We start from the raw sequence: 16,050 nt of genomic DNA, 5'->3' as shown, positions 1-16,050 counted from the left end.
ACTTTGCATTGTTTTTCAGGACGACCATAGTGGTGCACTGAAGAACTGGATCTGCCTCTTTACATATCCACAGGATGACCTTGGATTATCCTTTGAGTTGTTCTGTACCCAAACCTGATAGACACCACAGACAACCCACAGGCCATTTATCCAGGAGAGCTTTTCCACAGAGCATCCTGAATCTCTAAGTTCATCATTTACAAGGCTGCAAAAATCTTCTCTGCCACTTGTCACCTTCTGTCATGACACCCACAACCATTTCTCCTCTCCCAGAATTTCAGCCCATATCAGTTGCACACCCTGCCTTCCCTTTTACACTAAAATAACTTCAAAATGCCTGTTCCTTTTGCTCCAGCAGGAAAATCTGGAAACACGTCTCCTGCATCTCCTTTTATAAAAGTAGCATGAATAAAATCCTAATTCAACAAAAATCACCTAAAAGCAACACCTGTGTGAGATCTCTGTCTGATTTTGCCTATTTGGTTTCAGTTTTAAGAAGAACAGTGATTTCTAGTCTAGTCAACTGCAATGTATTTCCATTGGTTGTAAAATATCTTATAATACTGTGTTTAAAGTGTTGTAGAAAAGAAAAGGTTTGTTCTACAACACTGTAAGAGAGAAGTGTCTGCACAACAGCTTTTAAAATTGCTCCAACTGGAATAAATATTTCCCATCTACAATGAAAAGTCTTAGAGAGGAAATATTACTTAAGACTTTGATGTTTTTTTGTATGTTTGGATTTTCTTTATGCTGAGAGATTTTGTGGGACACCTGGAACAAATATTTTGGGACTGATTGTCTTATTTCATTTCAGTAATAATTTAAAAGGTTTGTTAATGTCTTCCTGAGAGTAACAAAATGATAGTTTTGCTCAACTTTGGGAATATATTTGATAAGTATTGCAAATTAATTAGTCAGTAACTCCACCTTGAAATTTCCCTTTTTGTTGTGAGAAAAAAAAAAAAAATCCCACACAAAAGTGTTAAAACTTCTAAATCGGTTTCCACCATGTCAGCCACTATGTAAATACATGTTTTTTATGTCAGGTTTTGGAGAGAAAGGACTTTTAGGGTGATTCTTGCTCTATTGGCAGAATTTGAGGCACAAAAGTTGCAAAATAATGAGAATTATTTTAAAATATGGACAGGACAATATTTAAAACATATAAAATAATATCTGAAAAAACAGGCAGGGATTAATCAAGCGCGTTAAACCCTGAGACACTGTTATTTTCTTGTCAAATTTTTAGACTTTAGACCTTTGTGTGCAGAAAACTTTTCCTGAAACTGTTCAGTAACACCAGTTTTCATTATTCTAGTTGCCTTACTGTATCAAGGTGCTGGAATTATAATATATACATATTTCTATAGTTTTAATTCAGCATGAGGTTATTTTCTTTAGAATTCTTGGTCAAACTCAAGTTCAAATATGAGCAAGATTTAGTGTTGATTTTGCTACAAAAAGAAATGCCAATGCCTGATAACATTTTGTTCCAAGTGGGCAATCACAGGATGAATTGCTGAGTCCAAAAATCTCATGGATTTAGCATGATACTGGGCTAAAGCTGAGCATTAGATTTAGGTGAGCATTATTAACCTTTTCCCCCCTGCTGAAATCTGAGGGCTCTGGGAGAAGGTTTCAGCTTGTTTCAATCAGTAAAGGTCTAAGAAAGCACTTTACAGATACTAAAAAGCACTTTGCTTAAAATATGCTCAAATCCTGCCAAAGTGATAATGGTTTGTCTAAAAAATATTAGTGATGGACCCCAAAATTTATATCAAGAATTAGCTCTTTGTGCTGTAAATAGGCTGAAGATGCTGCTTTAATGACTCCTAATATGACTGGAGAATTTAGCAAGAAGATCAAGAAAATAAACCTTTTTTCCCTTTTTTTATTCCCTGCTCTATTTCAAGGAAACAGGTCCTGCAGTTCAAGAAGAAGGAGCTATCACAGTGCTATGGGAGCCACCATTAATATCCAATTAGAATATCCACAAGACCAATTAGCATAATTGAATTTTTAGGTTGGATACAACTTTTAAGGTCATTAAGTCCAAGCATGGACCCAGCGCTGCCAAGTCCACCACTAAACCATGTAAATTACTCCAGAGGTTCATACAGTCAATAGAGAGAAATGCACTTTGAGAATTCAGTTCATCTAATCTTAGCACTACTCTCCACCAAAATTAAACACACCTGTGGAGTTCAAGGAATGCTTAGAGGTAGATTTTAGTCGCTCACTTTAAGCACCAGTCTTTATTTATTGCTTTTACACTTATTTTTCCACACATTTCTCCCTGGCTTCAGCCAACCATAACAGCAGCTAGCCTTGTAGAAACTGATATGTGGAACTTAATACAGGAAGAAACCAACAGGTATCCAAGCAATTAATTCTGCCTTTTGATGCACGTGTTTCTCTCCCCGCTGCAATCTGGAGGTGGGTGGCTCTCCTGGGTAGATGGATCCAAATTAACATCATTCCAGCTGTGTCTCCACAGCTGCCAGGACTTCCTGTGAGGTCAGAGTCCTGCCAGACACTCTATGGGGTGTGTAAACTGTGGAGCTGTGCCTCCTGAGTTCCACAGTCTCAGATTAAATCTCACTGTGAAATGTCATCCTCATGAGAGTTTTGGATGTGTTCTTCTGTTGTTGAATGTTTTTGAAAGACATCACTTTTAAATGACAATTCAAATCTATACAGATTGGAGAGGGAATAAAATCTGAGGTGCCTATCCATCTGGAGGGAAGAAAATCAGGACACCACTTATCAGTTCTGATTTTCAAGCAGGATCTCTGTGGAGACACAGACACATGACTTCAGGCCTGATTAAAATACCTAATTTCTAAAGAGATCATTCTATTGATCTGTGTATTTTCCTGTGGATCAGTCTGATTGTTACTTGGCTTATGTATCTAACTCCAAATTTTGGGGTTTGCTTTGCAAACGGATTAAATCAAAATATAGATTCTGCAGCACTTTGAAATGCAGGCAGCAGCATTTTATTCTTTCTACATCTCAGACCCTAAAGAGTCCCCATGCTGCTCATCCTCAAAAGAGGATAGAGGTATTTCATTGTATTCCATGGAATGTCTCTTCTCTATTTTGAACTCAGACAGCATTAATTCATATCCTGGCCTCCAACAAGCTGCAACCTGACTAGAAAGAGTGAGATTAGCTTTCAGAAAACTTTCCAGGATAAGGATAATATAGATATTTCATGTGTCACTCTCTTATCCTTATCACAGAGATCTATATAAATGACTTTCTGGCATTCCTCTACTTATCTGTTACACAGCATTACAGATCTGTAAGATTACACTTTCTGTAGCCTCTGAAATTCTCTCTTGAATCCAGGTATTCAGCATTGTTTTCACCACACTTGGACTTTGTTCCACTTTTAGTAGCAGCATGAAGTCAGTCACATTTAAATCAGATGAAAACCTGAATTTTTCATATTAATTAAAGTTCAATAGATTCCTTATAAAGAATAGATGAAAGAAGCAGCAGTGACACAGGAGTCATGTAGGCCGGATTTTCTGCAGATTAGCTAAAGCTGGTATGAACTTCCTCCCCAGCTTTCTCAAATATTTCCTGATTTTTCGGAGAGATTGACAAATAAGGTTTTGCATAATAGCACAGAAGCAATTCCCTCATCATTTCCACAATGCAAAGAGGAGAGAGAATTAAAAAAAAAAAAAAAAAAAAAAAAGACTGACATGTAAAAAACCCCAGGGCTGCCTCTCCAAAGTGTAGTTTCTTAAAATGTTGTTAAATGCACAGAACCCTGATCACCCTCCAGTGTAATTCTTCCAGTCACACTGGGTTACAATGGTGATAAATTTAGCTTTAGCATGTTTAGGGAAAGATTCCTGGGAAAAGGACTGGTAGAGTCTCTTAAAACTGTGGATTTTTGGAAAATGATCAAATGGATTATTTACAAAAGAAAACCCACATTACTGTAAGAGCTCCACTTACAAGGTAATGGACTATATTATCACAGAATCCCAGAATAATTGGGGTTTGAAGCAAACATTAAAGGGACACTTTCCACTATCGCAGGTTGCTCAGAGCCCTGTCCAACCTGGCCTTGGACCCTTCCAGGGATGGGGCAGCCACAGCTTCTCTGGGTGGGCTGTGCCTGTGTGTTACCCCCTCATTGCAAACAATTTCTTCCTTATGTCTAGTCTGAATCTAACCTCTTTAATGCCATTATCCCTTCTTTTCACTACAGGCCTTGCTAAAAGCTTTGTCACTATCTCTCCTACAAACCCCCTTGAGGTGCTGAAAGGCTGCAACAAAGTCTTCTGGAACTTTCTCTTCTCCAGGCTGAACAACCCAGCTTTTTCAGCTTTCCCTCACATGAGAGATGCTCCAGCCAGATGATTGATGTGTCCCTCCTCTGCTCTTGCACCAACCAAGCTACTCTTACCACAAATGTTGCAGATTCTTGTATTGCTTTTTGGCTGGTGAAGAACTTACCACTAAAACATGTCCCATTTTTAATTAGTATCCTTGAGTCTTCAGAGAATACTTAGTTATATATCCAGAAATAAGTCAAAGTGAGTTTAAGTGAGTAATTTAAAAGTGTAAATTGTGAAAGTGTTTTAATTTAGAAAACAGGTAATATAATAAATAGGTTAAACAGTATATTAATGACAGATTGTTCAGCCTGCCTTTTAATAAACTCTGTTTTAAACAAACTACTTGCTGTTACTATTTAAGGAAATTTTGCTTGTGGACTTCACCTCCTTTTTCTAATTAATATTTGTAAAACTACTGGTGATTAACAATTCTATATTTTGCAGAGAGAGATCAGTCAGTGCTATTGTTAGTTAATATTAGAGAGGGAGTTTTTTGCATTTGGGTTTTCCTCTTGGTACAAAGTCTCGAAGCTATTAGTGTAAGGCTTGATTTGACTTCATTTTGGATGGCAGTCTCCAAAGGGGTCAACCCAAGACAGGCATACCCTACAAGCCTTTGACTTGGAGTTCACTTGTAGCCAGGGAAACAGCAAAAGTGCCTGGTGTGAAATTCATAGCACAAGTAGGGAAATTCCTTCTGACTTTCTGCTTTGAAAGGGGAGTGGTGGGATTTAGGATGAGACTCTGATCTGAGTAGGAGAAGGCCATGATTCATTGTGTATCTGATACAGTATTTCTGACACATTTAAGAAAATATTTCCATTTTCTAGAAGCAGCACCACTGCTCCCTGCACTCACAGAGGCTGTGAACAGTGAACTTGCTCTTTCCTCAGCCAGCACTCAGAGGACAAAAGCTCCATACTTATGTCCTTGAGTCACCTAGAAGCCTCCCAAGGCTCCTCTAGCTGCAAAGACAGTTTCCTCAGTTATCCAGGATGGCTCTGAAACACAGAGACCCATGTTTGGGATACCAGAGCACTGAACTTCTCCAGGTGGCTTAGGGAGAAGGTGCCTCACAGGTCCACCAAACCAAGCCATGGATCAATGGTGTCCCAGCATGAGGAGAAGAAACCTTTCCTACTGCAGCATCTACAGCCATGTAGAGACTCCTCTATTTCTTTAGTCTGTACAGACACCAGATACACATCCCAACATTAAAAATTACATTTCAAAGCAATACTATTAGCCAAGCAGCCAGTAACACAGGGAAGTTTCTAAGCAGATTATCTGCTTTCTCCATCTTTGCAAGAGCCACCTGCACTCTGACTTTTTGTACAAAGCAAGGCTGAAGTTGATGCTACTGTGATTCTAAGCTTGCATTCCTGCCCAGGGATCAGTGAGATAACATCCATTAGACATTGAGTTTAGCATTTATTATCTCTCTTCCACTAAAGCTGTTCTTGAGGGAGTCAGCAGCACATCCAACTGGTCTAGTATTATGAGGAGCTTGAGGAGGAGTTCTCAGCAGGAGGCTGATGCCATGGTCTATTACAGGCCCTCCCTGTACCCAGCCAGCACCAAAACAACCTTTCAGATCAAAGCTCTGTTTTGAGAGGGAAACTTCTTGTTTCGCACTGACTTAAACATCTAAAAAAGTAAAGCCAGGCTAGGCTGCGGTAAAGACTGAGGCTAACCTTTTATCTTCGTGACAGAAACCTTCAGAAACATTCCTGCCCAAGCCAATAAATATGACTTTGTATCATTTCCAAATTCGCTTTCTATGGGACTGAAAGCATCCCTGAGCCATTTCATCTTGCTGCAGTGTCCTGGAAGTGCAACACGAGGATGTGCTGAGAAGTAAGAGATTTCTGGAAGGTCACCTTCAGCAGCAGCAAGCTTCCAGAAAATGCTGGTCTGATTTAGAGCTGTAGGTAATCCACCTTGCCTGGGATTTGTCCCTGGTTTAAGGGAAAGGTGTGTATACCCTTGATCCTTGTGTGTGAGCATCTATAAACTTCCTAAAATGGAAAAGTTGGGTCTTCCAGTAATTTTGGGGAATGAACAGATCCACAGGAGCACAAGACCACTGAAAAGATTTTTGGAAATGTTGGGGATTCCTTTGAGGATTTCACCTTACAATGTACCATAGGTCAGGTGCTCCCTCCATGCCTCATTCCGTCTCCCACAGGGCAATCAAGACTTTGCATGTGCAGCCAAAGGGCAATAGAGCATGGACCACTGTCAATTTCTTACCCTGCCTCCTGGAAGAAGGTCCAGCTCTTCAAGAAGCATTCAACAACCCCTTTCTAAATGAAGTTCAGTCAAAGATGGAAGTCCAGGTACACCCAGACCTCACTCTACAACAGAAAAATGCAAATGAGCCTTCAACTATTGTTATCTACTAAAACAATATTTACAGATACTCTAAATAAGCATTTCCTCTGAAATGACATTTCAGAGGAATTTGATAAGAATTGTGCTGAGTTTGACTGAGGTGGAATTAGTTTCTTCATAGTAGCTGGAATGGGGATATGATTTAGGTTTGTGCTGGAAATAGTGCTGATAATTCAAAGATACCTTTGTTATCTCTGGGCAGGGCTTACACAGAGTCAAGGTCTTCACTGTTTCTCCACCCACTCATCTTTTTCTTGTCACTTACATTGAAATCTGTCTACAGGGTTCTAAATGATTGGTAGTGAAAAACAAAGTTGAAAGTTGCTGGGAGGTATCTAGCAGATACTGCAGGAGTCAGGTCAGGCCCTAATGTCTTCATTTTGGTCCAGGGGAAAAGAGCTAGCAGAATACTAATGAAAGTTGAAGATGGTACTAGAATCAGTAAAGGTTATCAACCCCAGTGAAATAATGCAAGAGGACCTGAATATGTTAGGAATCTGGTCTTAAAGCAAAATTGTGTTTAGCCTAGCAAATTGCAAGCTAATCCCACCAGAGAAAAAATAATTAATGTTGAGTAGCAAACTGAGGAAAGTAAAAAGAGCCTGAAATGCAGAGAGAGAGATCTCTATTGAAAGAGATCTGAAGTGAGAGAAAACTTTTAAGTTAGAGATAAATTTGCAATGTGAAGCAGAAAGAAAAAAATATTGTTGAGTTAAAGACTTAGGCAAAATTCATGAGTGTCATAAAACAAGATGAAACGCTGGAGTTCTGTGCATGGCAATATCTGGCAGAGCATCTCTAAATGAAAGCAGTTCAGAACCAGAGGGTAAAGTACAAGGAGAGAATACATTTCTTTTCCCTGCCTTTCAGGGATAATTGTTTTCTAAGAACACAAAAAAGAAATTGTTGAAAAGTTTGGTAAAAGAGAGCTAGAATAAGTGATGTGAAAGTGGGCTTGTCCCTCCAGAAACAAATATCTTCCTCTTTTACTAATACTTCCATTGTAGTTGGCCAAAGAGAATAAGATGAATTTAGAAAGATCAGAATCAAGATCTAGTAGTCAATGTAACAGCCACATGTAGAGAAAACATTATCTTTAGCATTTAAAGAAAAGAGCAGGCAATTCTAGAGCTGTGCAGTAATAAACTTTGGTAAAACTGGAAAGAAAACTACATCGTACAGCAAAACTTCCTCACTTGTCTCTTGTGCTATTTCCTAGTGACTTGAGTTTTCCCATTAGATAAAACATGATTTCTAGGAAAGTTTTGTTTCAAACTCATCCAGTCTCCTGAAAATATTGGAGGGATCCATTGGATCCCTCCAATGTTTTCATTTAAATAGGGATTCTTTTGGTCAAGTCACATTAGTCTAATTAATATTAGTGATTCCTGCATATGAATGAAGATCAGTCCTCGTTGATGACTTTGTTATTTACAGCTCCACCTCTACAGCTTTGGAAATAAAACAGTAGTAGTGCATTCCAAGGAAATATGCTTTATGTTCAGAGATCCAACCTTTTTCCTGTCCCTGACTTTCTTTTTTTCTATAGAAAATAGTTAATATTTATTTTAATAAATATTTAATATTTTTAATATTTAAATAAAATATTTCTTTTGTCTCTATTTAATATCTTTAAGACTTTCCTTACATGTTGATAATATGGACATAGCAATATACATTTACAAAAATTGTTGACAGTGTGCAAAATCTTCTGTATCCAAAAGAGATTTTATATAATGAAATATTGTACACATACTGACATTGCATTTTAACCTTTATATATTGCTTTTTAGTTAAACCAGTGATATTTGTTGCCAAATTATCTTAATTATGAATTGATGATTTTTATTAAATATTTCACAGTCCAGAAGAATTTCCAGTAAATAAAAAAAATAAGATTGATCAAAATGTACATCTAATTTACATACTGGGGTTTTTTCCCCTCTGACAAATCCAGGTTCTACCATTTCAGTGAGATATTCCTATTTTATGTACAAAACTTGAGTGATTACTGACTTTCATTTGTAAGGCCAAATCTTAAAAAAAATCTATCCTCAGTGCTGTAATAGCTAATTGAATTATCTAAACTCAACAATTGGATTGAAACAAATACAGTGAAAACAAAAATCACTGCTTTTAAAACTAAAGCAGGTTTGGTTAAAACCAAAATCCATGTGTTTCATTACTTATGTTGAATTTGACATAGAAATCCCTAATCTTGCACAGGCAACATAAAAAATGTATTTTAGACAAGTAGTGCAGTTGCACCTGGAAATGTCTGAAGGTCTTTGTCCTTTCTGCTTCATGGCAAATGGCTATAAAATGTTGCATAAAAGGGGCAGGGTTTCTGATGGTACAGGCATGAGGCAAACTGATCACTGGTTCTCAGGAAAATCATGAAAATCCCATTCTGCCTCTGCCTCAGTAGACAGCGAAGGGATCTGGGATGGGAGTTAGGCTGGAACCTTGTGAGGTTTAAAAATACAGCTTGTTCAGACAGGCACTTAGGGTTTGGCACATATTTTGCCTGGCTGCGTGTCTCCCCAGCCCTGAGCAGGAGACCACGGGAGCATCTCTGGAAGACAATTCCTGCAGGGAGCTCTGGCCCCGGGAAGGTGCCATGGCACGGCAGCACAGCAGAGACACTGCAGCCTGTGCAGTGACAGCTAGGGTGCACTGATACACAAGTGCCTGGCAACTGCTCTGATTTATTGCAGGAGCTGTTATGGCTCTCTGTGAAGCCTAAAATAATCTATGAGCGCTTCACATTTTAATGGTATTCATGTTGAGGGCCTCTGTGTGACTGCAGCTATATGATAACATATGCCCCAATCGGATCTGCCCTTTGTGTACGAGATGACACAATTTGTGCACAGTTAGCCATGAGGGAGATGGAGATTATCCATTTCCAGTGCAGGCAATGCTGGGTCTTCCAGCCTCTCATGTACACCAAAGAGACAAATATTTTCCTTTTCAGGAGCATTTGCACCCTCAGAGCTCAACAGATGGAATGTTCTTGCCCTTCAAGGCAAAGCTTTGCTGTCAGAAGAGACACAGAGGACCAAGTAAGTAGCAGGCGCAGAAACTAGTTAAGAGTTTAATGGGATTTGGCTGATTATTATGTTTTCTTTTATTATAATTAACTCGTATTTTCAGTGATACCAAGGACCTCAAACTAGGAAGAATATTAAGAATCTGTAAAGTTCCTAGCAAAGAAAAATGCTATCTGAGAACATATTTGTTTATAGAAACTGAGCACTTCAAAATGTTAGGAGAAACTAGAGTTAAGATCACGGTAGTGAATCATTCCTTCCTCTGAAACTGTGGTGTCCAGTGCTACATAATCACATCTCTTTCATCGCACAACTTCTCTTTATCCATCCAGTCTATTTCTGACAGTGTGGCTCCATGTCTGAACCAATCCCTCTGAGTGACTGCTTATGCCTTACTTCCAGGCAAGAAGTCCTACAAAACCAACCCATTCTCCTCTGCAGAAGCATCTCAGTTTTAGCTCTCTTTCTTCAGGCATTTTTTCCACCTATCTCCTTCTGCCCACCTTAATACACTTCCAGATTTGCTCTCCTAATATATTGCCTTCATCCCATCCTTGCTTCTCTTGTTTTTATTTTCAGAGTCTTTGTAAAAACAGTTTAAGTGTTCATAGCCATATCCAAGGTGGTGAATGAACTGGGTGTTAGTCTTGAGACCAAGGGGCATTGCAAAAATCCATATCAGAGAATCATAGAACAGTTTGGATTGGAAGTGATCTTATAGATCATCCAATTCCAACCCTGCTGCTACAAGCAGGGACACCTTCCACTAGACCAGGTTGCTCAAAGCCCCTTCCAACCTGGCCTTGAACACTTCCAGGGCCATCCAGAGCTTCTCTGAACCTAAACCTGAGCTCCCCAAATTAGGGGATATCAAGTAATTCCAGTCATGCTGTCCCATCACCTAAACCATGTGGGATAGAGCTTGTCTGTCCTGCTGCTACCTTCTTGATTTTTATAATTTTATGGATGTATTTTTTGTTGTTGTTGTCCCTGATATAAATGCCACCCCATGGACAAATTTCAATCTTAAATCTTGTCAGAAACACAATCTTTACAGACCTCCTGAAAGAAAATGCAATTGTCTGATCAGGATGCCCTGCCTTGGTTGTTCACAAGAACTGGGCTTATTTGAAGATTTCCAGCAATCAAAGGCAAAAGAAAAGCAGAGAAAAATTTAATCCCAGAATGTAGTGTAATAAAAAGTCATAAGCAGCTGAAAACATGACTGTATAAAAGGAAACACCATGAAACTTTGACAAGCACTCTTCCTTGCACTGCAAATAATATCTCTTTGTCTGGTCTGATATTCCTTGATCCTCTTGCAAAGATTGTGATAGATAAAGAAGATTTTACCGGCAGGTTCAACAAATACCAAATCTTGTCTTTGTCTGCATATTTGCATATTTCTCACCTCTTAAGTTTTAAGCTCAAAATCTGAAAGGTGTTCATTCAGGAGCTGACAACCTCCACTTCCCAAATTCCTCTTGAATTGCTCCCAGATCCTTTCAATAATGTGCAGAGAGACAAGTCAGACGTGAGGGTCAGTGCCGCACACGTGGGCGCCTTTCGGCGGAGCAGGCACTCCAGTGGCACATGTCAGGATCTGCTGAGCACATTTAGGGCAGCTGCCAAAGCCTTTGGAGTGCTTTGGCAGCAGGAGAAACAGCTGTTCCCATCAAAGTGATCACATTCTTGGATGTTAATTTAGCGTCTGAGAGGATGGAGTGATGCTTGCCAGGGAATAAACTTCAGAATCCTAAAGGGTTAAGAGACCCCGAGATTACAGCCTAGTAAAGGTGTGGTTAAAGCAGGTGCAACTGCCTTGTTGACAAGTTGCTTGAACCTTGGAGAAAAGTGTATTTAGGCAACATGTAGTGCCTGAACTGACAAGTTCTTTCAATTGGAAGAGCTATAGATAGATGGGCATCAGAAGGCATCGGACTCAGAACACTGGGAGCCATTCTATGCAGTCTCAGTAAATAACAATAGGTCAGTGCTGGCGCAAGAATGAATTATTAATCAGTGTGTATTGTGAAAATACACTTGAATGAGTCTGGAAGCTGTTCTTCTGGGGAGAAGATGCTGGAGGTATATGGAGATACGTATCAGAGAAAAAATTAAAATTTGCATTTGTGGTGACCTCTGGTAAAATATTTAGAGCCCACTGCTGTCTGATTTATTGTGGCATTTCCTACACACCAGATAAGCAGCTCCTGTAAAATTTTGGTGTTGGCATATGCCCTAGCATATGCCTTTTCAATTTTTTTTTACCCAGTCTATAGCAATGAGAAATATCCAAATAACTCCTGAAGCCTTTAAAGAGTCTCTTTCTGCTCAGAGGCTGTAAAGAACAAAATACAGAAGTCAGTTATGAACACCTGAATTTAATGTTGGTAATGAAAGTGTGGTTATCTCTTCTCCTTTTCCTATTTACACCACCGTAGAAAACATCCCCTTTCACCTTGGAGCCAAGGCTGTTATTGCAACATTACAAAATTGCTGAGCAATTTTCTTTCTCTGCTTAGCTATTATTTCCATTGAATCATCAGTTACCACCCATTGATTGAAACCAAACATCAAAGCAAACCCCAAAACACATTCTGAATAAGTTGGCACCCTTATTTTCCACATTATTTCTTCAGTGAAAACAGCAGGAATTTATACACAGCATCTGTCTGTCTTTCTTGTCTTAGGGCTTTACTTTCACACCACAAACTATTCTAAAGAAATTAACATTTGGAAGACTAACACACAAGGATGGATTAATTTATCAAAGCATTAAACTCCACAGAGATTTCTTTTTTAAGTCAGCTGCCATTGATTGCAAGACAACAGGATGTACCGAGGGGACAGAAACACAGGTATGAAAAATAGATTCAACCCAAGGCAAGGCAACAGGGAAGGACTGAGATGTGTAACTGTCATTTATTAAATCACATAAACTGCAGAATCTTTTCTTCCTTGAGAAGAAATTTTAGTAAGCAAAACTAAGTGCTATAAAATCATGATCTTTTAATGGAAATTGTAGTAAGGTGTTTTTTTCAGCTGGGAAAAAAATAAAATTGAGTGGTTGTTGTCCACAAGAAGTTTAAAACTGTAGTTTCCACTTTACCAAACCATTTTTATGGGCTGGATTTGTCTGGGGAATGGAGAAGCCTCCCTTTTTTTTCTTTCCCCAGCCATCAGTGATTAACATATATAGGTCACCACATCAGATGTAGAAATCCTCCAATAACACACTACTTCTGAAATAATGCACTGCATTCAAAGACCCCATAGAACTGTACACAAAGTACTCCATTAACAGCAGGTGCTGTACAGAAAAGCTCTCTTTAAAAGAGTTTTTAATTACAGTATATCTTTGTTTAGAAGCCATCTTCAACTACCTTTTCCTTGTGAGCTGCAGAGGAAAGCAATTAAATGTATGAGAAAACCACCCTCAATTTAAAGCTGCAGGAGAAAGCCATTAGTGTAAAGGAGGGCTTAGCCTGTACACAAAGAAATACGGTATGTGAAGTCAGTGGAGGCTGGGCATTACTTTGACATAATTGCTACAAGTTGTAAATCTTAAGATGTGCAACTACCCCAAGTTGAAAGTCATAGCTGGCTGTATGGCCCATGTTTATTCCCAAGTCTCCCTCTAACAACGGAGTTTACACAAAATTACATTTATCTCTCTCGGCTGTATAATTCACACCTTCTCAAAATTCCCTTTACAGAGGTGAAGGGTTTCAGCAGAGCTGAGTGAGCAGGAAGACACAGGGGTTTATTAATTTAAGTTAGGCCACTTGCATAGATCTGGCTACAAAGACTTTACTAGAGGAGGAAAAAGATCTTTTTGGTCTTGTTTGGTATTTTTAATTTACAACTCTTTTTTTTAATATTGGAACTAATCTCACACTAAAACATCTTTGTCAGCCCTTTTCCCATCACAATATAGCAGAGTCCTTTTAGTCATAGGGCAAAAAGGGGTTCAAAGGTTTGGTGGATTTTTTGGTTTTGGATGTTGGGTTTCTTTAAGTAATTGAAGTTTACAAAATGGTTTCTGTGTTTTTAAGAGTTAATCTTTGATGATCAATGACATCAAAACATGTGGGGGAAAAAAAAACAAACAACAAAACAAAAAAAACATCAATAACTCCACTGAAGTTAAAGGTAAAAATGTTCCTTACTAAAACAACACCAGAAAATGCTTCATTTGATGGCTTTTTGTAGAGGATACAAAGGTTAATGAGATACTTTCCATTGCATTATATAGTAGGAAACCTCTGTTAATTACTGCTTCTCTAACATGACTGATTTGTTAAAAACTGACTATGGAACCACAAATAAAAAAAGAATTTATCTTTCCCATTCCAGCACAAGCTATTCCAGGTTCTAAGAACTGTGACCTCTGGGTGCCTATTTTTTCTGTATAATACCTAATTTACTTCTGCAGTCCAAACCGTATGACCTTTTATCAAAATTAGATATTAACAGAGACACTGAATGGTTAATTTTATACAGCATTACTAAAACCCTAAAATGAATGAAACTTCTGCCAACTTCTAAACGCCGCAGCATTTGTTCCTGTGTTTTCTCATGTCCTATATTACAGGAGAAAAGGTTGATATTAATGGCTTATTTTAACGCTATTTTTATTTCAACTTAATACCATAAGTGAACTATTTCTATAAATGTTTGAATTTATGAGCTTTTGTGAGTTTTCTCAACCAATTAGTCAAATTTCTGCCTTGAAGGCATCTCCTTGCTAAATCCAGCTTTTTTGGTTTTTTGTTATTTAGTGCACTACTCTATTCCTTTAAAGGTGAAGTTCAATTATTTCTCTTTTGAAGGTCTGAGGACCTTGCTTAAAATGCCAAGTGCATTAAAAACAGTCCCCCCTTGCCTTTTGCAGGGAGATATAGAAGGATAAGTTAGTTGGATTTAATGGAATTTTGGAATTGATCATGTGTGTGTGTACATGTGCATGAGGATACCAAAAGGAGGATTAAATGCTGACAAATCATTAAGACCACTTGTTTTTTTAACCTTTTGCTGTTTTTATTTCTTAACAAGGAACAAAAGAAGAAAAGCTTTATGGTTGAAACAAAGAACAGGGCAGCAGGAGACACCAAACTTGGATGAAAAATTATGCTAACATCGTTTGCAAGCACAGAAATAGATATTTAAAGCCACACAAGTGAAAAGGAGATCAAATTATAGTGGAAAAAAGCTGCATTTCTGCTCTTGCTACTCAGTGAATCTACTGTTGCCCCTCTTCTAAATTACATTCACTGTCTTTATGTATTTTTATGTAAGTTTTGAAGATAACTCTCTGTGCTGTCTTTTTACTCTGTGCTGGTACTGAATCCACAGGGGGTGGCAAAAGCTTTTGCGGACAACCCAAATCTACTAGGAAGCCTTGGTAAACTTTGCAATAGGTGGTTCTTGGCCATGACAATTTATTCCTCATGTCTGGAATGGCATGAAATTTCTGGCAACAGTGGAAATGGTTTCAGGTCATCCCCTGTTAAAAGCACCTGGAGACTTTAAAAGAGAAGAAAAACAACTTTAAATTTGACTGTGGCATGTGTTTATCATGGCTGGATATTCATGAGCAGCAGCCTTAGAAGTTTGTAGGGCAGACCCTACACTTTGAGCCCTGTTGTGCAACTCCTGGTCATAGAAATCACCTTATGGGATCTACTTTGACCAGTAAAGGCTGCAGGAAATGTTTCTGCAGGGATTTTAAAAATCTACTTAGGAGCCAATTGTCTATGGTAGTCATGTTCAGTGTGCACCTATCCCTTCCAGTGCAAACTTTGAGTAAAAACTGAGATTAATTCAAATAAATTTAAATGTTCAGCTTTTTTGTTTTATGGTTACACACATAAGTAGAGTAATAACTGAATACAAATGTTGCATATTTACTGTGGCGTGATCCAAGCAATTACTACTAAACTATTAAGGAAAAACATTATTTCACTTTTTTAAATTTTATTTTGTAATTAGGCAGGAACCATATTTTGGTGAATACATTTATATTTAGAAGTTATATATTATGCTTATTTTTGGTTTGGGAGGACAGTTTTAGCCCTGTTATTACAAGCCTGTTAACAACAATTAAAATAGCTACTAAAAATGGCATTTATAGCTTTTGTACTTGTTTTTCTTGTTAGTTTTCATCAAATAGCTCACACTCATATGTTGTATGCAGTCTGCTAATAGTCAGGAGCACAGACTGTCAAAAATGGTTTCAG

This window comes from Lonchura striata, chromosome 5, assembly GCF_046129695.1.
Source record: "Lonchura striata isolate bLonStr1 chromosome 5, bLonStr1.mat, whole genome shotgun sequence".
Taxonomy (NCBI): Eukaryota; Metazoa; Chordata; class Aves; order Passeriformes; family Estrildidae; genus Lonchura; species Lonchura striata.
The sequence above is the reverse complement of the archived record's forward strand: the minus strand, read 5'-3'. Positions refer to the sequence as shown.